Source organism: Lycorma delicatula, chromosome 12 (assembly GCF_047948215.1).
Source record: "Lycorma delicatula isolate Av1 chromosome 12, ASM4794821v1, whole genome shotgun sequence".
Taxonomy (NCBI): domain Eukaryota; kingdom Metazoa; phylum Arthropoda; class Insecta; order Hemiptera; family Fulgoridae; genus Lycorma; species Lycorma delicatula.
This window is the reverse complement of record NC_134466.1, coordinates 10,034,878-10,058,708: the sequence shown is the minus strand read 5'-3', so window position 1 is coordinate 10,058,708 and position 23,831 is coordinate 10,034,878. Positions and strand designations below refer to the sequence as shown.

At 29.0% G+C, this 23,831-nt stretch overlaps 1 protein-coding gene across 1 annotated transcript in view; it reads left to right on the top strand.

Moving 5' to 3' along the window:
- Positions 1-617: 617 nt before the first annotated feature.
- Positions 618-23,831, top strand: part of LOC142333351 (uncharacterized) — a 283,990-nt gene continuing 260,776 nt past the window's right edge. Inside the window, exon 1 of the mRNA XM_075380374.1 lies at positions 618-911. The gene's annotated coding sequence lies outside the window, so the exon portion shown is untranslated. The remainder of the gene's footprint in view (positions 912-23,831) is intronic.

The following is a 23,831-nucleotide window of genomic DNA, read 5'->3' as shown; positions in this document are numbered from 1 at the left end:
ATTTTTAAATTAAAAATCTTTTTTGTGCATTAGAATTTAATGAAATTTCATAAGGGCTATCCTTTATTGATTTGAATAGATAGATGTTCTAATATTGATAAAATATAAATCAAGTCAACGATGAACAGAAAAACTTATTGTGCTATTCAAATTCATATTTATAAAAGTAAATGGATATTTCAGTAGTTTTTGATTATTTATTTTTCATTTAGTAACTGCTTAACAATGATAAATTTAAATTATATTTATAATCTATTTTTTTATTATAAAGTGAATTCATTTTTGAAACAATCATCAGACTTAAAATCTTTTTTTGGTTTAAAAAATTATTAATGGTTTAAGAATAATGCAGTTGTCTTTTAATACTAATTAATTATTGAATAAACACTGTTAACTATTCTGTTATTCCAAGAAATAAGTTTCGTTATTATTTAAAGTTTTGCGAAAAAATTAAGAGTGTAAATTTTTTAGAGGTACGATTAATTCTTTACTTTAGTATTATAACATCTAATTTTGTCGTAAGGTAAGGTACAAATTTTAGCAATCTGGCGGGAGATGTTTGAAAGCGCCTTTTGGAGCTGTATTACCCAGAATTCACTGCGATTTGCAAAAGCAAGATGTCGCATGTATAGAACGATTTAATTCATGTAATTTATCTGTACACAACCTCCTATGCTGGGGGCATATATCTTGTAAATAATAGTTTTAATATATTCTGTATTATATTTTGAAGTTGTATAATATAAAATTATCTATTAAAATTAGTTTCTGACAGTGTTTACTTCGTACCCAATTTGACAGTGCACATTTCGGTTTCTCGCGTTCGAGCCTTTGTATATGCCAAGGCAGGATCGGCTGCTTTTGTAACAGCCGTACGTGAATTGTATATTTTCTTCAAATCAAGATATTAGGTAAGATTACTACTTATTATGATAATCTTATTCATTAAGTTTTGTAATTTTATTCTCTGAAAGCCTATTAAGGTATTTATAGTTTCGGCCATTGTTTTTATTACTGTCAACTCATTACGCCAGTTCCAGGTTAGCAAGATGTGTTGGGGAATGATTATTTTCTTTAACAAATAATTTTCCTTCTCTTCTGAGGACTGGTATACTACTGTACTCTTTGAATTATTTGACCGTAGGATTTTTCAGATTTAGATTCTTATGGAAGAAATAGATGTAAAGTGTTCATATTGAAAACGCTTGACGTAACGAATTGAAAATGTGCTTTTGAATGTAGTTTGGTTAGCATCGTGTTTCTTCTTTGGTTTAGTTTCCGTTTGGATATGCCTTTTTGCAACTTGGATTATATAACATTTCAAATTATCCTTCTCATATATTTTGTACAATCATTATATATTATTGTGAACTGTTTATCAAAATTATTAAACTGTATAATCTTTCTAACCTAAAATGAGTAGGTTGTTTATTTAATGCATCGTTAGTATTGATTTTTTTATAAAGTTTCATTGAAATACCTTTAATTAATAAATGATGTTAGTTAAATTACATTACTGTTTTGGGAACAATTTGAAGTTACTATGAATTTTTTAATTTTTTTAATCTTTTATATTTTCTAGAATTTATTTATTCTTGTATTTTTTATTGTTTGTTAATGGTTAAAAGAGTAATTCAAATTTTGTAAAAGTAATAGAATTTTAAAATTAAATATAATTTTTGAAACTTATTTTAGTTTTCCAAATGTAATTTGTAACATCTCCGCAGTTAGTTTTAAAGATAAAATAACTAATATTTTAAGGATTCATGGATTAATTAAATTAGTTGAATGAATATTATTAATTTTATCTGAGTTTAATAAAATTGTTTAATACTTTGTTTTATGTTTTTAGTATGATTGCCCTTGACTACTATTTAATGTACCAATTAGGTGTCTTTTGCCAAACAATTTTTTGTTTTTGAATCTATTAATTTATTCCATTTAAAAGTATTTGAAGTAATCAGTTTTTTCATTAGTTTTTAGTAGTTTTGAAAATCTATAAAGATGTAGTTATTTTAAATTTGCAAAAATTTTATTTTCTGTAGGTGAACATTCAGTTTAGCTTTCTGTTAATTATCCTCTTGAGATTTGTGAAATAAAAATAAGCTAATAATAATGCTACTTAATTCTTCAAAATTTCCATTGTGGTATTTTATCATACTTTTTAAATATATTTCTAATACAATTGGGTTTTGATAGTGTGTAACTGTTACTTATTTTATGTAACTTATTTATGTTATATTTTATTTATACTAATTGTGTTTAACTTATTGTTTGAGTGCTATAATAAAACATATTTAGAAAAATTTCATCTTAGTGTAATTATTTTAGTTGTAGTAGCATCATATGAAAATTGTTGCTATCATATGTCACATTACCAGCACCATATGTGCTGATTGAATACCAATTAATTCTAAAACATGATAAATATATAATATTAAAACATAAATGTGTTTTCATTTATACCCTTAAAAGTTTTTTTGAAAAATTTCCGCTATTATTTGCTTTCTTTTGGGTTTCTGTTAATATACTAGGTAGTGGTCTATAATATACTGCTTAGGAATCAATTGTTATACTAAATGATATTATTATGTTTTAAATTCTGAAGAAAAATTAAACTAAACCAACGATTGTTAATAATAATATACAAATTTTTATTACACTATTATATATTTAAACAAGGTATTTATTCACTACTGATGGTAGGGAGTTTCAGAAATTTATTTTTACTTGAAAGCCAAAGGCTTGTAAAAGAGGAAGTTGTGTATTTTACATGTATGAGGTTTGATAAAAAATACATGAAATTTTAGTTTTCCTCAAAAAATTTATTCATTCATCAATATTGATTCTTTTTTTTGTATAAAATAATATTTCCACTTACCAACAATTTTTAATGTAACTAACTGAGCGCTTTCAGAGACAGTTCATCATTAGGGATTATTTGAAGTTATTTAATAATAAGTATTCATGTATATAATTTTTTATGTACAAAAACTTCAATTTAAGTTAAAATTGATAGTTCATAGGTGTAGATTGTCAATTAATAAAATAAGTTATACATTAATAAAAATTGATTTTGTCACCTTCAAAGTATTCCTTTTCTGATGTAATAAAAACCAGTGCTTTTTATCAATCTTGAAGCACCTCTGGAATGCAATTTCTGGTATGGCATTTAGTTTTTTCAGCGATTCTGTCTTTACTTCTTCAATGTTGGCAGAATGTTTGTGGTTCTTTTCAGCTTGGGAAATAGGAAGAAGTCACAGGGGGTCATTTCTGATGAATATGGAGGCTGAGGCATCATAACTATGTTGTTCTTGCCCAAAAAATTCACGAACAAGCAGTGAAGTCTGAACAGGTGCATTATTGTGGTACAATTGCAGTGAATTGTTTCGCCACAAATCTGGGCATTTTCTTCAGATGCTTCATGCAAACGGCATAGAACTTCCAGGTAGTAATACTTATCAACTGGTGGTAGGGATTTGGCGATTATCCATTTTCATTTTATCCACTTTTTTTGGCGTCATTGGATGTCGATGTTGCTGGACTTCCAGGCTGTACATCTTCTTTCTCTTCATAGCCCTCTTGCAAGCATTTGTAATACTTGTAAATCCTTGTTATATAAATAGAAGAATCACGAAAAGCAACATTCATCATTTCCAATGAGGTGTTGCACTTTATTCTATTCTTAAAGCATTCTTCTCAATTAAAACATATGTTATGGACAAGTGTACAAATACAAAAAAATTGTGACATCTGGACTTATATAGGATGGGAAATTTAAATATTTATCCTAGTACTTTATTGTAAACATTACTATATGTAATTTAATAATTAAAAGGTAGAAATTCAGCAACTTATCAATTTTAAATTTATAATCTGTCTTTCTTTTATTATTAAATTAATTAATTATTACCACATTTTTCCTCATTATATCTGTTCAAGGGCTTTTATACAGATATAATTGAAAACTATTGAAATACATGTTAAGTAACTGTTGTAACCTGGTTCTTGAAGTAAAATGAACCTGTTGGGTTTGATCATCTGGAACAAGGGTCTGGCATTTTTTTTAACTTGCTTTATACATTTATTTTTTCTTTAAAATATGTGTTCAGCTCATAATAATAATAATTTATATTGGTTAATATTGAAATTTATGTATTTTAAAATGAGTAAATTAAGTGTATTATTTTTCTAAGGCATTCATTATTGTGAAATATCACTTGTTCAATAATCGGCAAATTTTCTGTACCGAAAGTACATATTTATTTTCCAGATTTGAGCAAGTTAGATTTTTGATTATTGTAATAGTCACTTATACTGAAAAATATAGCAGTGTCCATTTCTATGAAACCAGACAACAGAGCTGTTTATAACCTGTATATAACTTAATAAAGTACCTTTGGGCTTTTGAAGAAAAGACTAATTTTTAATAAATTACCGACCACCAGAAGATCTTCAATTCAGTATATTTTCATGAAATAACCAGACATATTTGTCCAGTTGAAATATAAAATTAATCTATATATACTTTAAACAGAGAAATAAAGAAATGCTAAATTACATAATTATTTAGGATACAAAATATAGAAAGATTTTACATAGTATCACTCATTTTTGAGTTAAATAAATCAATTTCATAACTGTTGACAATACTGCACATTCTTGTAATTAGATTATACATTGTATAAATTTAATCTATAAAGATTAATAGCAAATTTTCTCTTTTGTCAAGATATTCTAGCCAGAACTTAAAATTTAAACTATACACTAACAATTAGTAACTTTATAATAATTTAAAAATACATTTTAAATTGTTAAAATTACACATTGATTCAAGAGACAGAATACCAAGAAGAGAGGAAATGTTTTGATAGGTGTGATCGATAGAAGTGTTTGGCAAATTCATACGTGTGGCTGTTTAATCACAAAAATCTATGTTGAACAGTATTAAATCTGAATTTGAGTAAATGGTGAACAGGTTACCAATCCAAACGGTATAGGTCTTATAAAAAGTATGTAAAGAATTTTTGGAGTAAGAATTTAGTGAACATTTTTACAAACTTTTCTAATAAATCCAAGTTGTCGGTTTGATTTATTTAAATATAATCAATATATGATCATTAAAACTCATTTTAGAATAAAAAAAGATACACCTAGATCTCTTATAGAATCGACATTCCTAATAATAACACCAATCAGACTGTAAGTGTAAATGTTCATTTGTTTGGACCTAGAGAAAGTTATAGTTTTACATTTTTGAATATTGAGGTATAGATCATTTTTCAAATGCCAGTTACAAATCTCATTCAAAGAGTTATGAAGATTAATAATATCTAAATTTGATAGTATATTTTTGAAGATCTTCAAATCATCAGAAAGTAGTAAAAAATTCACCCATCAATAACCAAACTAATATCATGGGATTAATATCAAGTGGAATGAGATAGGAACCTTGAGGGACCCCTGACAAAACTTAAGATTTCGCTAGATAAGTACTCTCTGTAATGATGGTGTAGTAAATTCAAAAGATTTAAGTTTATGAAGTAAAATAACAGGATTAGTAGAGAATCAAAAGCCTTGCTGTAGTCAGTATAAATGCTATCAACTTGAAAACTGTTTTCAATTGAATCATATATATATTTTGCCAGTAACAACCAAATTAGTATCGGTACTAATTTTCTCAATAAAACCAAACTGCCTGTCAGTTAAAAAAGGAAAAATATTAATGTTAAGTTTATTAGTTAGTATTGATTCACATATTTTAGGAATAACATTCAGAATTGGATTACATATATAATTAGAAACATTGCCTTTATCACCAGATTTGTTTATAGGTGTAACAAAGGCAGATTTCCAAATCGCAGGAAAATGACCCTCAGATAATGATTTATCGAATAAAGGAGAAGATACAGTTACATTTTTCTGTGAGGATGGAAAGTATATCATCCGATCCAGCACTCTTGTGAATATCTTAATCTATTTATAAAAGTATAAATATCATTAATAGAAATATAGACAGTATTCACCACAAAAGAGAAATTTAATAAAGTGTGTATAAGAAATACCAGTATCTTAAGTATTATTTTGTTTATAAAAGGATCTAGAATAATTAGAAAAGCATTAGCAATCTTGATACCATATATATAATTTTGAGAGTTTTGATAAATGATATTATTAATTAAATCATCATTAAATTTATTTGATAATAAATTTCCACAGATATTTAATATTTATTGTAACAGAGTTTTCTATTTCAAAATTAATAATAATTAAAATATCTGTTTGATAAAACTAACATAAAAGTCTCAATCTAGCGAAATCTTGATAAGGTTCAGTTAATTGATAATGTTTCAAAAAAGGAGGTGATGTATTTGACCAGTGTATCTTTTTTATGTCTGTTTGTCCATAACTTTTTTCCTATTAATCCAATTGAAATAATTCTTGTTGCAATCGACGCAGCTGCTTTTCATGGTTGTACCTTGATGCCCTCAAGCAATAGATTGTTTAAATCAAATTCTTCATATTGTAATTGGTTGTTTAAATCAATTATACAAATAATTGTTTAGCATAGAAAAATTAGAAGAATAAAAATTTAAGGTCCAATCATTGTAGTCAATACATGTTACTATTATTTCAGAATAATAAAGAATTTCTAAGGAAGGACGATAAATATCACAAAACGTTATAGATTCAGCTGAAGATAAGCAAGTAATATTTTCATTATATGAAAAAATCATATCAAGTATAATACATTATTTATGTTATAGGTTTCATTTATCTGATACAAACAATAGTATCTGATAAAATTTTAGATGAAGATTTTACACGTGAAGTAGTTTTCTCATTGAGTTGTAAGTGGCATGTTCACTGAGATCCCAGTATTTGGTAAATTACAGTCACCAATTAATATCTGTATATTTTAAATCTAAATTTTCCTCATAAATCTAAATTTTTTAATGTATCAATAAGATAAAACAACATGAATAACTCGCACAAAAACCAACTATCAGTAATTGTACACAATAAAAAACAAACAAAATGTGATGTGGATACTACATGACTTTCTTGTATGTCTATTAAATTATATATACGCATTTTTTTAAAATGAAAAGTATATATTTTTATTTCATTAATAAGTAATGATATTTTTTCATAATTTTTTTTGTTATTGAATTATTATTTATTCCAAAAACTTTTTTTACATCAGAGGTTAATAATTATTAATAAATCAATATATTTAAATTAAAAAAAAAGGACATGAAGTCTGATTTGAACCGATGTGCCTTCCCCTTATAAGATCTAAATATTTCATTAATTTGGCTTAACTCTGGAACCAATGAAAATAAGTACCTTTTATGATATGTCATTGAAAAACTCTCAATGAGGGCTAAATACTGCAGTTAAGTAAAAGTCCAAACCAGATTTTTTTTATTTTTTATTTTGGGATTTTTTAGACACTTTGTTTAGTCGATTGCAATCAAAAGGGGAGGTGCACAACTAGATTTACAACAGCCCTAAATCAAAATTTTCAACACCCTATGGCTAATCATTTTTGAGTTATGCAAGATATATATATATATATATATGTACATACAGATGTCACACCGAAACTAGTCAAAATGAATATTTCTGTTGAAATCTGAAAACTGAAATTTTTCACGATCATTATACTTTACTTTGTACAAAGAAGTAAAACGGTGAAACAAAATGGGATATTATTCATGTGACCTTAATAGAAGTGCTCCACAAGCTGCTTTTATTTAAAGTTAAATAATTTTCTATTGTGAAAGCAATATTACTCTGTTTATAAGTTTTTAAATAATAATAAATAATTTTTTAAAAATAAACTCAAACTTTCTGCCTCTCCATTTAATGTGTACATAAATCTGTGCTTAAATATTTAATTTTCATAGAATCTTCACATTTATAATTTATTATTGTTTCATGAGTTTATCTTTTAAATTATTAATATGAACTTTAACCACATCTATTTATTTACTTTTTTTAATCTTTTTTGTAATTAAATATGTATTTTTGATACTACTCTGATCAAGGTTTTATCATGGCTTTCCTTGGATTCAGGTAACTGCTGGAGCAATTCCTTTTTTTATCTGAGAATAGCACACAATGTATTATCATATAATTTTAAGAATAAAGTGTTTATTTATTAGTTATCTTCTATAAAATTATATTAAATTTTCTTTCTTTTTATTATTACACGTATAATTTAAATATTATCTTATTGCAATTGCATTATTATGTGATATTCATCTATGTGCTCAGGGATAAGCCAATCTGGAAGATATTGTTTAATTTAGTAATTTGTAAAGATAACACTGTACCTATATTTAAATAAATAAATAAATACTTATCTGTGTATAGGTGTTTCTGATGTAAATTTGGTGGGTATGTCACTGCTAGTTTATGGAAGCAAGGTTTTATTGTTATTTGGACTGTATGGGATATGATAAACTAAAGGTTTATTTTTTGTTCTGTTTTCCTTTATTTATAAGATTTTCTGTAACGTTAGTTGATTATTGATTTATACAGAATAGCTTCCAGTTATTTTGCTAAATCTTTTCATATTCTGATAAGTTAAGTAATGTCTCTCTGTTTAATTTGGAAGTTTATTTGATTTATGATTGCGTAAGTACTATTCTTAGAGTGACTCATTACTTGTAGTAGAAATAATGTTTCTAAGTGTATGATAAATAAGTGCCCATTTTTGTGTTAAAAAAAGAAACATTAATATGTATATATGTATACTCCATATTTATTCATGTAATTCACACACCTGAATTTTGAAAAAATATTCAAAATGAAATATTTAGTTAAATATCATTTTCTTACTGATTATCATATTTTACTTTTGTTATCAACCTATGTAAAATCGTTTCCTTTCATAAATTGCGCACCTACTTTTACATAAAAAAGTGCGTGAGTTAACAAAGTAATATAATATAATGGGTGATAAAATTATATTAGTAATTATATAATGCCCATTTAAGTTTGCCACCATTGGATGGTGGATCATCGTTCACTAGAAAAGTTATAAAGAACTTTTCTTCGATTTTAGAGTGCATTAATAATATTCGATTATCATTTTGCAATATATCCACTATTTTATTATTATGGTAGCCAAATTTATTGGTTTTTTTTTTATTTATTTGAAACCTTTAATTTTTATAATATTTTCAGATGAAATACATACTTCTTAAGAGATATGTATTTTTGGACAGTTTTTCCCTAAACGACACTGTCCAAAAGCTACATCTCATCTCCAATTGTGCCTATTAATATTGTATACACATTTTTTGAAAAGTAAGACTTGCTTAGATTTTCATGGATGGTGGTTGTTTTCATAATTTAATTATGTAATTAAATTATTTGTCAATATTAAATCGATTAGTTTTTTTAAAATTAAAGATAAAAAAAAAATATTTATTTTACTAAATTGTGATAATGGATTATTTAACAATATTTTTTCTATTATCTAAAAGAATAGTATTTTTGTTTTAAATATAATAACTATAATTTGTAAATATCATTGAATTAAATAAAACAACAATTTTCTCAGTGTTCAACTTTTTATTTTTTGTATTTGTTTAGTAGAATAACAAGTTTATTACAGAATTTGGCTCACTGATATAAAGTGTTATAAAACTATAAGAGAAAAAAATTCAGATTTTTAGAAGTTAACCAAAATAATAAAATAAAAAAAAACCTCTATTGAAACATTGAAACAAAAAAGTAAGATTTTGGTACGCAGTACTGGGTTTAATTTATAAAAAAAATACATATTGTTGATTTACAGTTGGAGACGAGGTGTTCGTATGAATGGTTCTGTTTGGGGGGAAATGGCCAAGTATAAAAATGTCTTAGAATTGTGTGTATCAAAGAATGCTATAAAAATTAGAGGTTCCCACGTAGAGAAAATGAAATCATATTGGAAGAGTGGCATTTTTTTTTAAATTTACACTACATAAGCTCAAAATATTGTAGGAATATATGATGAAAATTTTTGTAATGTTTGAAAAAATACCACCCATGACCAGATGAAAAAATGAGATTATGAAAAAAAATATGGGAATATGAAACTAAAATTTTATACCTTATGAAAAAACAGATGAAATTACTGTGTAAGTGGATTGAGAAAGAGATACTGGCTTGAAACGTTTGAGATATGCATAAGTTATAGAGAAAGTAAGTGTGAAATGAGTAATGAACAGAATTAAGTAATGAACAGAATTAAAAAAAAGAAAGGGGAGTTGTGCAGGAACTACAAAAAACATGACACTCATTAGGACATGCGATTTGATGAAGATTCCTCTAATTTTAATCTTGGCAGTTACATTATAAGGGTCATTGGAAGGAGGAAGGAAGATGAAAAAAAATTGGAAACTACAGGATGGAGTTGGCTTGGGACAGGGACGGATGGTGTAAGAGATCTACCACCAGGGAGAATATCAGATATATGATAATGAATAAATAAGATAGGACCTCCGGATGAAAGACCGTGATGCTATTTTAAACATGCCAGTAGGTATTTAAACACATAAACATTTAATTTTTTTTTTGGTCATTTGTAGTTTATAATATTTGAATGGTGGCATTTTTATATTAGGCATTACATCAACATATTTGTCAATGTTTTTGGCTAAGATCTTAAATTGTATGTGATCATATTTGATATGATTTCTTGTTAACAGAATTGCAAGTATTATTTATTATTATTTTTTTTAACAATATTCCAAGGATTTTTTAACAGTTAAATTAAAATTGTTTAAAGTTTAAGAGTTACCATTGCTGGTATCATGGTGCTGATATTATTACTTCAAGAAGACAAAGCTTTATCAAACTCTTAATCTTGTTTAATGATACAAGTTTTTTCCTTGTACAGTGTGTTCCTGTTTAATAACAACTAACTTCTATTCAGTTCATAAGTTTAATATTTAATTTATTTTATTTTTTTTATGCTTTATAGTAGGATACTATAAATAATAGTTATACAATAGAAGAATGTGTTTTTTTAATGGGACTACAATAGACCAGTATTGTAAATTATATTTAATTGGTGGTTTCTTATATTAAGAAATTATTCTTTGGTATCCGAAATAAAATTAATTTGGTACTTTTTTGATTAATTGTTATGAGATTCTGTAAGATTTTATAAATGTTGTGCAGCTTTGTGATAATGAGCTATTAAGCAGTTATATCCATTGATCACTGAGCCAAAAAGCAGCTAGAATATAGCAATAGAGTGCTTTTATTTTAATGAATTGGTACATAAGTTTTGCTTTTATTTACATTACAGAAATAGAAATAAAACATCCATAATTTTTTGAGTAGAATTTCATAATTTTATTGTGGGCACTTCAGATGATAGGTTTGTTGTTACCAAACAGAATCCCTAAGTTACTCTACAAGCAGTATCTCTGATAGATATTGAGGTTTTTAGTGTGGAGAACCTAGCAGATTCCACGTGTACAGACTAATACAGCATACATAATATTATGTAGAAAGAAGGGATCAAGGATAAGGAAAAGGGGTGACTGATGAGGAAGGATGATAACATACCAGGGTAAATCGGGGTGTCAACTTTTAATGACCTGATCCTTATAAAAAAATCTCATTGTTCCCATAATGTCATCATGATTTTCTGATAAAGATCAGCAGCTATCATCTATGTCATTCATTCGATGCAGCATTAAATAAAATTTCATTTTCATTACAAGCACTAGAATTACATAATAGAAATAAAATTGAAACAGATTTGCATTGGTCTGCTGTGGTTGTTTATATGGGCCTTGAACATACTTTGTTAAATTTGATTCGCTGAGGCTGTTATGTCATATGGATTCACATAATCTGGTTTGATGTGTTAATGTCATTGTCTTTTTCCAATCTACGGATGAACAGGTCATTAAGTGTAAAAAATTTTTAATAAGCTATTAGTGGTGTTTCCTATTGTGAAAAATGTACCAGAAAGCATTGTCGTGTGGTCTTAGATGGTCGACTTAAACGTTAGTTCAGGTTAGCTGATTTCTGGGTCTTGTTTATGGAACAAGATAAAACTTCTAAAAATATTGTTGCCTATTAATCTATATTGTTTATGAATAGGGCAATGTAATCCCATTCCAAATATGTGCATAAATTAAGGTTAGTTGCTAACATCCAGTGGGAAACACAAGAAAAGGTCATAGTTCATTTATCTGATAATTAATTTCATTTCATAAAAAAACGTTTTTCTCTTAATAGAAGAGCTTTACTGATATAAATTTTTGTTATAGGTTTTCTTTTTTCCTCACAAAGAGTGCATAAACAAATGTGATGTTACTTCTTATAATTGTTCTTTGATTAATTTAAATATTTTGTTACTTTAATTATATAAAGTATAACGTAAGATATATATTATATATATATTTTTTTTTTTTAATCAGAATCTGTTCAAATACATTGAATTGTTCTCATTGTAGAAATTTATAAAAATTTTAAAGAAAAAAGATTTATATTTTTAAATTATGTGCATTTTTTACCAATTTTTTTTAATTAACATTTTAATGAACATTCATAAATTTTTTAATCTATTGAATCCTTATAAAAGTGAGCCCTTAAACATTATTTCAGTAAAAACTGGTAAAAGGCATGTGAATTATTTCTGATCTTAATTAGCTGGATTTATGTCAGTTTCTCTCATTTGTGGTGTAGTTGTTTGGAAGAGATAAAATAAAAGCTAAAGAAATAAAGTTGAAAGTTGAACAATAATGTAATTCAAATCCCGGTCAGACATGGCATTTTTCATATGCTGGAATATTTCAATTCTTGCATAAGCTTTGAGAGCTACTGAAGTGAATCATCTAAAAAAACAAAAAAGGTGTAATAATAAATAAAATAATAACACTGCACACACAAACAAGAAAAATACAAACCCCAAAATCAAACCAAAGCAAATCATCTACATTTCCACAAACAATATAAAACTGGTAACTCACTCATGCAGACTAGTAAACTAAAAATAATAACTGGCCTAATTGACCACAAAATTCTCATCATGGATCTGCAGGAAATAAGAAACCCTAACCAGGATGCCATGGAATCTCAAGGATATAGACTCTACAAAGGTATACCTGGGAAGAGAGTGATAAAAAATATCCCACAGTTTGGAACAAGCTTTTTAGTCAGCCTCAAAATAACAAACTCCATACAAGAATTCAAGTCACAATTCTCCAGAATCTCAACACTCACCCTTAAAGCATCTAATAAAATCTACACTATAATAAACCCCCATCCATCCACTAATAATAAAAATAACTCTCAAAAGACTGTAACTAAACAGAAAAGTTCTGGGATCTACTCGACCTGACTATAAACAACATCCCCCAAAACCATGTTAAACAAATAATCAGAGACTTCAATGCTCAACTAGGCAGATAAAGAAGATACTGTGACATCATCAGAAAATTGCCTGCCCAAAAGAAAACAAACAAAAATGGACAGAGGCTCATTGGACTCTGCAGAAATCACAATCTACTCTTGAAATCCACATTGTTCAAGAGGAAACCTCAGAAACTCAAAACCTGGAAACAACACCCTGACTATACTAATATACTAAAGTAGAATGACGACTAGACCATGTCTTCATGGACAAACACCACCACAAGGAGATCTACACATAAAAGTCCTCCAAGGAGTAGTGGAACAGTAGTCTTTCCAATGGTGGAACAGCAAATGTGATGAAACAGAGGGAAAAAGACATCAAGCATGGTTATTTCATCTATCCCAAAAATCAGAAACTTCCTTCCATAACCTGGTAAAACAAAGAAAAGAAACAGCTTGAATCCTAAGGAGAATAAAAAGATAACACCATAAGAAACACTGAGGTCAGTAGAAGAAGAATTCACTAAAACACAGTTGAGAGACTACTGTAAAACCTTTAAAAATCAACTCCAAATATACGAACCTCCAACCCTACTGATGAAGAATGAAAACTGAACTTGTCCATAACAGACTCAACAAACTCCTAAATTGTGAAGAATCGACAGAATTTCTAAACTTCAACACCAACACCACCAGAAAACATCAACCCCTACATAATAAAAGAAGTCTACCAAGCACTGGGTGAGATAAAGAATTACAAAGCAGCAGGAGAAAGAAGATCAGACTTTTGTAGAGATCTGGAAATATGTAGAAAGATCAGAAGAAATTTCCCTTCATCAACAGCTTGTAACATCTGGATTAAAGAACTACCAGAACACTGGACAACAGCCCTCATCCATCCGTTACCCAAAAAAGGGTACAAAACAGGTCCCAACAATTATAGGGTATCTGTCCTAGACAACATACAGAGTACTTTCAAGAATCATCCTCAACAGGATCAGTCCACAACTAGAGAAAGAATTAGGAGAATACCAGGGAGGTTTCAGACCCTGGAGGAGCTGTCCAGACCAGATTATGAGTCTTAAGCTAATAATGGATTACAGTAGGAAAAGAAACAGAGACATGGTGATAACATTTGTAGATTTCAAGAAAGCTTATGACTGTATCTGCAGAGAATGTCCATTAAAAATTCTAAGACACCTTGGACTACATATCAAATTAATAAACATGATAAAACTGACCCTCACAGACACCAAGTCTTAATGTAAAATTCAGAGGTGAGCTCTCAGAACTTTTTGAAATCAAAACTAGCTAAAGCTCAAAAATTAACCTGGTACTCTTATCAATAAAATTCCTATCAATAAACACAAAACTAAGATGCTACAACACAGCTATAAAACCAGAAGCTACTTGTGCAGCAGGAACACTGTTCCACCTGAACGAACAGTTTAAGACTCCAGAAAATCAAAAGAAGAATTTGGAAAAACCTACATAAAAAAAAAGTACCAGAAAGATGGCAGTGATGGATTGTGCTCAACAAAGTCATATTACAAAGAATTAGAACCCATCACTGATACCATGTGAAGAGGAGACTAGGATTCTTTGGACATATCATGAGGATGCAAGAGTCAAGACATCTGAAACAGCTAGTACAATACAATTTTGACTCGAAAAACTCCAAGACAGGATGCAGATGAATCAAAGAAATTAGATTAAAACAAGACAATCAAGAACAAAAACACTTGCGAGAAAAAACTCGCAACACGAACATTTTCAACACTAGAAAGGGCACAAAGATTGGAAGGTATGAAATAGTACTGGGAGGAATGCAAGGCCCAAACAGTCCCATCAAAGAGACTGATAATGGACTGACTGAAGTAATCCTACGAGGTTATAAAAGATAAAATAATAAATAAAATATTAGAAAAAATACATTAGAATGTATACTCCTTTACTCCTAGATGCTTCAATAGGGAAAGATTTGGTAGTAATAAAAAATAAACAACACTCTGTTTCACAGATATAATTTGTTATTATTTATGGATAAATAATTATTTATAAGCTAAGCTTATAAATATGGAAAGCTTGCTAAGCTTTCCAGTTAGTCCTTCACGTTTGCATCCATTTTCAGATCCAGAATCAGTGTCTTCATCCTCTTTATTTTTCCAGAGGATATCATTCATTCCATCCATATTTGAAAGTGAACACTTTTTATAGCTTTTAATTGCTAGCTCTGAAGATATATTTTCCCATGCAGTCAATATCTATTCACAGACCAAAGAGAGAGATGTTCTTTTAATTTGTCAAGTGACTAAATGAATGATCATTGTTCACCATCCAAGAAGAATAAAATTCTTTCAATCTGTCTTTAAAAGCCTTGTTTTATATACAAATCTAAAAGTTGAAGGAGAGAAGTTAATCCTGGAATAATTACTAATTCTGAATTATTTTTCGTTAATGAAGTTTTCACATTTTTAGTTAAATGTCCCTGTTCCATCTGCTAAAGTGGCAAGCATAATTGTACACCTTGTTTTTCACAACCACCAGCTTGAATAGGAACACTTTTTTTACCAATCAAAACTTATAGTTGAATTCTGTGGCATTTCATAGTATATAGGTGTCAGAGTTACCTATTTTTAATAGTGCGAAATTGAATTTTTTGTGCAAGCCAATAACATGTTGCTGAAATTCTATATGTTTTTCTTTGTATGCATCTGGCAATCTTTGACAAGCAGTGGTCTGTCTTCTTATAATTTAAGCAGATCTACATATATATTTTTCAAACTAGCCTCTGTTAGCTCTAAAATTCTCTGTATTACCTGCTAAAGCTATTTGTTTCGCTTTTATAATGCACTCAGAAACCGCAAAAAATGTTACCTTCTTTTCTTTAATAAACAAAAGAAAGTTCTTGTTCTTAATTCAAGGAATTTTCCAGATTTCGGTCCTACAAATGATTCTCTGTTTTAAGAAGCGCCAAGCAATAAATCATTTTTCTTTCACCAAACTCAATTACATGACTCATCAATGTCATATTTTTACTAGCTTGGTTATTATTGATAATTTCAGCTTCTGACCCAACTTTTAATTTTTCGGTTTCTGATATATCTTTTAATCAAAAGGTATTTAATGTTAAAGTTTTTTAAAGCTATTTTATAAGGATAACAACCTTTTTATTTTTATTATTTTAACAATACTATTTTGCGTAGCAGAATTGTTAAATATTAACAATTCACACAATATTAATATTTTTTTAAGTTGCAATTTGGTTTCAGTAAAGATGTAGGAACCAAAGAAGGTATAAGTTATTGAAGGTATAGATGTGAAAAAGTCTGTTGCTACTGTATTTATTGATCTTGTTAAGGCCTTTGTTACAGTCAGTCATTTGCTTTTACTTAAAAAAAAAAAAACTTTATAAAATTGGTATAAGAAGAGTTACTCTAGAATTGATAAAGGATTATTTAAAAAATAAAATAAAATAAAAAGTTGTAGTGTCTCGACCTTTCATTTGGAGTCCCGGGTATGAATGCTGGTCAGAGATGGCATTTTCATACATTCCATCAGGCAAAAAGAACAAACCAGTCGATGATCATAATCATGTAAAATAAAAAAAACCAAAAAGTGAGCCTATTACAATGAACATTGTTATACCACAGGGTACTGAGTTAGGACCACTGTTATTTATTATTATTTATATAAATGACATTTTTACTGTAAACACGGATTATAATTCTATAATTATTTCCTGTGCAGATGACAAAACAGTATTTTGCTGATCCGACAACTGGAATAATGTAAAATATAAGTTCAATCTGTTAAATTGTGACCATTTATCCTTAGATTTTGAATTAAAGCTTAATATAAATAGTGAACCTGCTAAAAAGGATCGAAAATACAAAGTATTTAGATAATTTTGTGGATCAACATCTGAGATGTGATTTTCAATTAGAAAGTTTATTGCAAAATACAAAATATATAACTTATATTGCGTAGGCTAAATAAAATACTTAATACAAATAGTTTGTTTATGGCCGTGCTTGGACTTTAGTATAGCATTGTGAAATACGAGATAATTGCATGGGAAAGTGTAAACAAATCTTATATCAAAATATGAAATAATGCCAATAGGATTATTCCTCTGAATCTTAAACAAAAATATGCACGTGAATCTTTATATCTTCATTATAGTCGTTCGTCTAACTTATATTTACAAAATGTTTCAATTACAAGATGTAAATCTTTATAATTATTTAAAGCAAAATAAATTTTATTTAATAAAATAGTATTATATATTTTAATAAACTTCCGAATACTTATAAAACTTTGATATTGAGAGATATTTTAAACAATTAGTGAATTGGTTCAGATAAAAAAGTGTAGTTTTTTTTTTTAATAATTCTCATATACAACTACATAGTGAACTAGAAAGGTGAATTTTGATGAATTTATTAAGTTACCAGTATAGTATGTTTTAAGAAAACATATTGTTCAAATTTTTTATGTATTTAAACACTAAGAAGAATAATAATACTGCTAAAAGCTTTCCACATCTCTAATTTTGAGTGGTTTGCCACTTTCTTTGAATGTCTTGCAAAATATATCTACATTTATTGTTTCCTCTTGGCATGAATTCCACCAAAAAAATTCCCTTCGATCCTGAGTAAATGACATCGCTAGTTTTCATTTAAAAGAGTGTTCTTGAATTTTTGTAGTTTTTTTTGTGAGTTGTCATTCAAGTGACTGATACTTTTACTGTGGGAAGATACGAGACTTCTGGATCTTGGAATTAGTAACATACTACTTCAGAAAATTATCTCCATCTAATACTGAAAAAAAAAGTCAGTGCTAATCACATTTTTCCTATTTTGTGCTATGAAATCCTACATACTCAAATTTTGTTGTATCCCACATTTTCTGATTTGGTTTTTACTGATAAAAAATAAAGAAATGTGTGGGGAAATAAAAATCCAGAGTTCTGCATCTGTCTTTTAAGATAACGTGTTTAACTTTGTCTTAAGTTATCTCTGACAGGTTTCCTGTGCTCCCCAGATAACATCATTGGGACTATACTGCTGACCGAATCGGCATGTCATGCAGTGTCCACAATATTGGTCAGCATCATCCATTCAAAGATGGTGGAAGGAGTGCAGTGGGTGAATAATTCTCCTCGAGTCTCTCTTGGGACTGTTCATATTAAAGCAGGTCCGGCCCCCAAGGTTTAAGTAGAAATTTTTTATCTGGACCTGTCATAAGAACTATGAACAGTATTATTTTGTCTTTATTTTAATTGCTTACCTGATGATGCAGTTTTGAATTTTGTCAAATGCGCTTACTGTATGATTAGTGTTTTGACACACTTTCTTGATTATGTATGATGGTTTAAAAAAATCATTAAAATTATTTTAATTATATTTATTATGTATACACACATTTCTATAGATTTTTTAGTATGGTGACCTTGAAAAGCTGCCCCTGTTAATATGGCGCTGTAAATTCCATTGACTCGTACTGTGAGTGAAACCTGCTGTGCCTTTAGATCTGTAATTAAGATAAACTGAATATTTAACATTATTGCCTCTACCCAGCTTGCCAAATATTAGTATTATATTTGTGTTTTAATTACGGAAATGAAATACTTATCTTTATTGTTGACCTGTATTACTCATTTTAGATATGTTACAACATTTCTTATTTGAACTAATCAGTGTATAGTGCATTTTTTTTTATGTTTATCTAATTTTAAAAATGTTATTTTGAACTTATTTTTTTTTTACATAATACATGGGTTTGTTTTGTTTTTAATGTTTTCATTGGGATTATTATTATTAATACAATTGTATTTTTACCTTACTCCCATCAAATGGGATACTACCCTCTAAAGATGTTCTAGGTATTGTGATTCCAGAAGCATCAAATTGGTACATTATTGTAGTTTATAAGTGATGTGGTTGATGGAACCTTCTCCTTCCTGCTCTTCAATTTTATTAAATTCCTCACTAATTCAGGCCATTAAATTAGTCTTTGTTATTATGCTTTTACGTTGTATTCCCTTGGAGGTAAATGAGATGACCTAAAGATATTTTCCTTATTCTTATTTTAAAAATTTGTTACTTACAATTGATTATTCATAAATAAATAAATGAAAAGGAATTTTCATTAATTATGGATGTTTAGAAGGTGTTGAATGCTCAACATTTACTGTATTTTATCACAAATTATAAAATTAATTGTTCTAAAAATTTATAATTTTTGGATCATTTAATAATCTGCCTACATTTAGATATCAAATTAATAAATAACTTGTACTCTTGTATAAACTACATAAATACATTGCTGAGATGAAACAAAATAGATTAAACCTTGTCTCTTATCCCTTTCCACCAATAAAATAAGAGTGTAAGATTGAATACCATTGTACATGACCATTGAACAGGAGTCATCTCAGTTTTCTTGGCATATGAACTTCACTAATGTAATGAATTTTATTCATGTAATAGAGACAGTTAAAAAAAGAAAAAGACGCTGTTACTTTCTTTCAAGAGTGGATTGTAGTATTTTGGACAGTCTATACAAATGTGCTAGTTGCTATGACATGGTTTAACAAAGATGATGTTCTAAAAAACGTTTACAATATTAACAGTTACGTTAAAGCATATGTCTAACTGAAATCAAAACTTCCTTTCTAAGAAATTTTCAAAAAGGTTAAGTAAGAAAGAACTGGAAATAATTGCGCTGACTGCTGTTGATGATTGTTCAAGTTACATGCAGGAAGTTTGTGCAAACGATCTTGTTAATAATCTAACTGAAATAAATGGCTCAGGAAATGTGGTTGAAATTAATGAGTTGGTTTTAGTGTTGATCCACACTTAGGAGCGCACTCATGTACAAATACACATTAGAGAGCACATGGAGGGTAGCCAAACATTATGGGACACACCACTCTACGATAGGCTCTTTTCGTTGTGAGTTTATGTGGTGCAGCTGATAAGAAAGAAGTGACCTTATTGACAAAATTCTTGCTGTTATTATGAGAAAGTAATTTTTCATTTTGATTTTTAGTATAGTGAAACTAAAATTGAGTTGTGAGATATATAATTCAAAGTCCCAATCCTTTTTTAGTTAAAATGATCAGAATAAAAGTTTTTGGAATTTTATTCTGTAAAAAAAGAGTTTTAGAATATAAACAGATAATGATAGGTAACTGTTTGAAGTGTTCGTTACACACAAAAGATCTTAAGAATAGTTAGTTGTCTTCTTCCAGCCCTACACTCATTTGTTTCTGTATCAAAAACACAAAATGCATCTTGTCTTTGAGGATTTATTTGATTTAAGTATTTTTTATAATAATTATTGTTATTTTGGTGTAATGTTGCTTGCAGTAGCTCAAGATGCACAAAAATTGGTTGATTGATTTATGTCATAAAACAGATCTAACCTTATCCTTATCTATTTTAAATTAACAAAATATTTAATAATGCTTTTTTGTATTTAATTTTATTACTTGCCAAAACTAATTTTATTTTATAAAACAAAATTTATGTTGTATAGTATGCATGTTAATTGCTCTCCCTATGTAAACATTTTAATTTACTCTAAATATAAAACAAACATTTTTTTTTAATGTTGCATATCAAAATCATCAAAATCATATCAAAATCATCAAAAACACTTTTGAACAAAATAATGTATGTTCTTTTTATTTTAATTTTTAAACTGGTGTAAGAGCAGTTTTAACAGTTTTAAAATCCAGATGCGAGTTTGATACATATTTACTCAGCGCTACAACCCATACGAGGTGCTACCCAAAAGTTCGGGGAATTTTACCATAAAAATAAAAGACCTTACCATAACTTCCACTGTCTCCTTCAAAGTAATCCCCTTCGCATTGATACAGTGATCCCAGCGTTTTTTCCCATGATTCCATGCATCCCTGGAAGTCTGCAGGTGTAAGTGTTCGAAGCACGTTCGTTCTGCGTTTCTTCCTGAATCTCCTCAATTGTCTTGAAACGACGGCCTTTAATTTGAAAATTTATTTTCGGAAAGAGAAAAAAGTCGCACGTGGCAATGTCAGGCGAATAGGGTGGGTGGTCAAAATCACTACCGTCTTTTTGGAAGCCAAGAAATTCCGAACGGCTAGCGATGTGTGCGCGGGCTCGTAGTCATGGTGCAGAACCCAGCTGTTGTTACCCCACAGATCTGAAAGCGCCTAATGCTTTCACGTAACCGCTTCAAAACTTCATAATATAACATCCCATTGACAGTTTGACCAAGAGGAACAAATTCCTTATGGATAACGCCTTTGATGACGAAAAAAACAATTATCATGGACTTCACGTTGCTGCGAACTTGTCGTGCTTTGGGCGCGGTGAACTTGGCGACTTCCACTGCGACGACTGTTGCTTAGTTTCAGGCTCATACCCGTACACCAAGTCTCATCACCGGTTATGATGTTGGAGATGAAGTTAGGGTTCTCTTGCTGAATTTTTTAATTCACTACAGACAGGTACGCGATTTTGTTTCTGGTCGTTGTTCAACAGTCTCTGTACGAATTTTGCAGCAATGCGTCTTATGTTCAAATTGTCCGACAAGATGCGTTGCACGGACCATATGACATTTGTACGATTGCACAAACATCATGGATTGTTTGTCTACGATCTGCATTAATAGCCTCTCGCACTTTCGCGATGTTTTCCGGTGTTACGCTTGTTGATGGTTTTCCTGAACGGTCATCGTCATCGACTGTCGTTCGTCCATCTTTGTATCGTTTGTACCACAAAAGAGTTTTGCTTTTACTCATAGCATTGTCACCAAATGCTTCCACAAGCATGCGATAGGTTTCCGTATCAGTTTTTTTAAGCATGAAGCAAAATTTGATGCAGGTTTTTTGGTCTTTAAAAACTTAAAACTTCGCCGAAGCATTAAAACATAACGTTATACAACCGCACGAAAGTCAACAATGCACCCTGTCACCGTCACAGCTGTTGGAACACTGATTCACAAAGAATACTGTTAGCCACATCTAGCGGCAGCAGGTCGTACCAGCAATTGTTCGCGCGCGAAATTCAAATTCCCCGAACTTTTGGGTAGCACGTCGTATAAGCCTGACTTACAATACAATTGCTTTATTGTTCTCATTTATAAGATAACCATTTCTCTGAGGTCTTTCTCTACATCTTTGTGCAACCCCTTGGTCTTCCTTCAGGATATTGATCAATAAACTCTTATTTGAAGATTTTTTCCATAACTGGAAATTAATAGTATATTTTAATTGCAGTGTAACGTGGACTGTTTTCTAGTAGTTTCAGCCTTTGGACTGATAATTTATTGCAATTGATTTCAGGTAAAACTTAGTTGATGTAGTTAAAGATTTATGACCTTTGAAAAGTTGTTATAATAGTACCTGAATGTTGACCTCAACTATCATTATTCCCCTTACAACGCGCGCGCGCACAAACACACACACACACACATTTTTATATATATATATATATATATATATAAACTTTTGTAAAATAACATTTTAATTTGAATTTAGAATTAATTGTATGTTTTGACTTCAGGACAGATAACTGATGTATTCTTCACAATTGCATTTATCAGTAAATCAGATGATAAAACTACATTTCATTCTTTTACCTTACTATTGAATGTTATTAGAGAAAGAGATCTCTACATTTTTCTGCTTTATTTCTAAAGGCCCTAAGTCTTGAAATTCTTGGTTTTAAAATTCTGAATGTGCATTTATTAAGGGAAATTTTAAAATAAGCCTCTGATTCTATTACTTTTTCAGTTATTTTGTTTTTACAGAAATATTTATATGTTTTGAAAAGATAAAAACTTACACCATTTTTCAACACAATCAATTTCCTAGTTGATCCACCTATATAGGTGCAAAGTCCATTAATTGAAACCATGTCAATAGAGAACACAAACTTATTGATGAAGCCTTTATTGCACTTATCCTAATGATTGCTACCTGTGTTCAAGTAAAGTTAAGACTCTTAAACAAAAACAAATACATATTTTGGTAATTAACAAGTTTACTGGTAATGCATGATTTCAGTAATGGAAAATTGAAGGTTTGCTCAATTTTCTCAGGGGCTTGGCCTGTAAGTTCTTCATTTTCCTCCTACCACATTTCATCATGATTTCTTGGCTCATCATCATTTTTATTCTTTTTTTCTCAATAAGCATTGTAGAAATCAGGTCAACAGACACACAGATTCTACATAATAGAGCTGGTAGGATGCAGTTTTGCCCATCAGTCATTTCATTGTGAAAATAAATTTTCATAAAATGGAGGTTTTCGATGATTTGTAAATGAGACTTAAGTTTATTAATTAAACGATTTTTTTTTTCTTCAAATTAATGCATCCGAGATTAATCTAGTTAGTTTTAAAGGATCTTTAGAAGGTAAAAAAAAAGTTGAAGAAGAAGAAGGTAAAGAAAATAAAGTC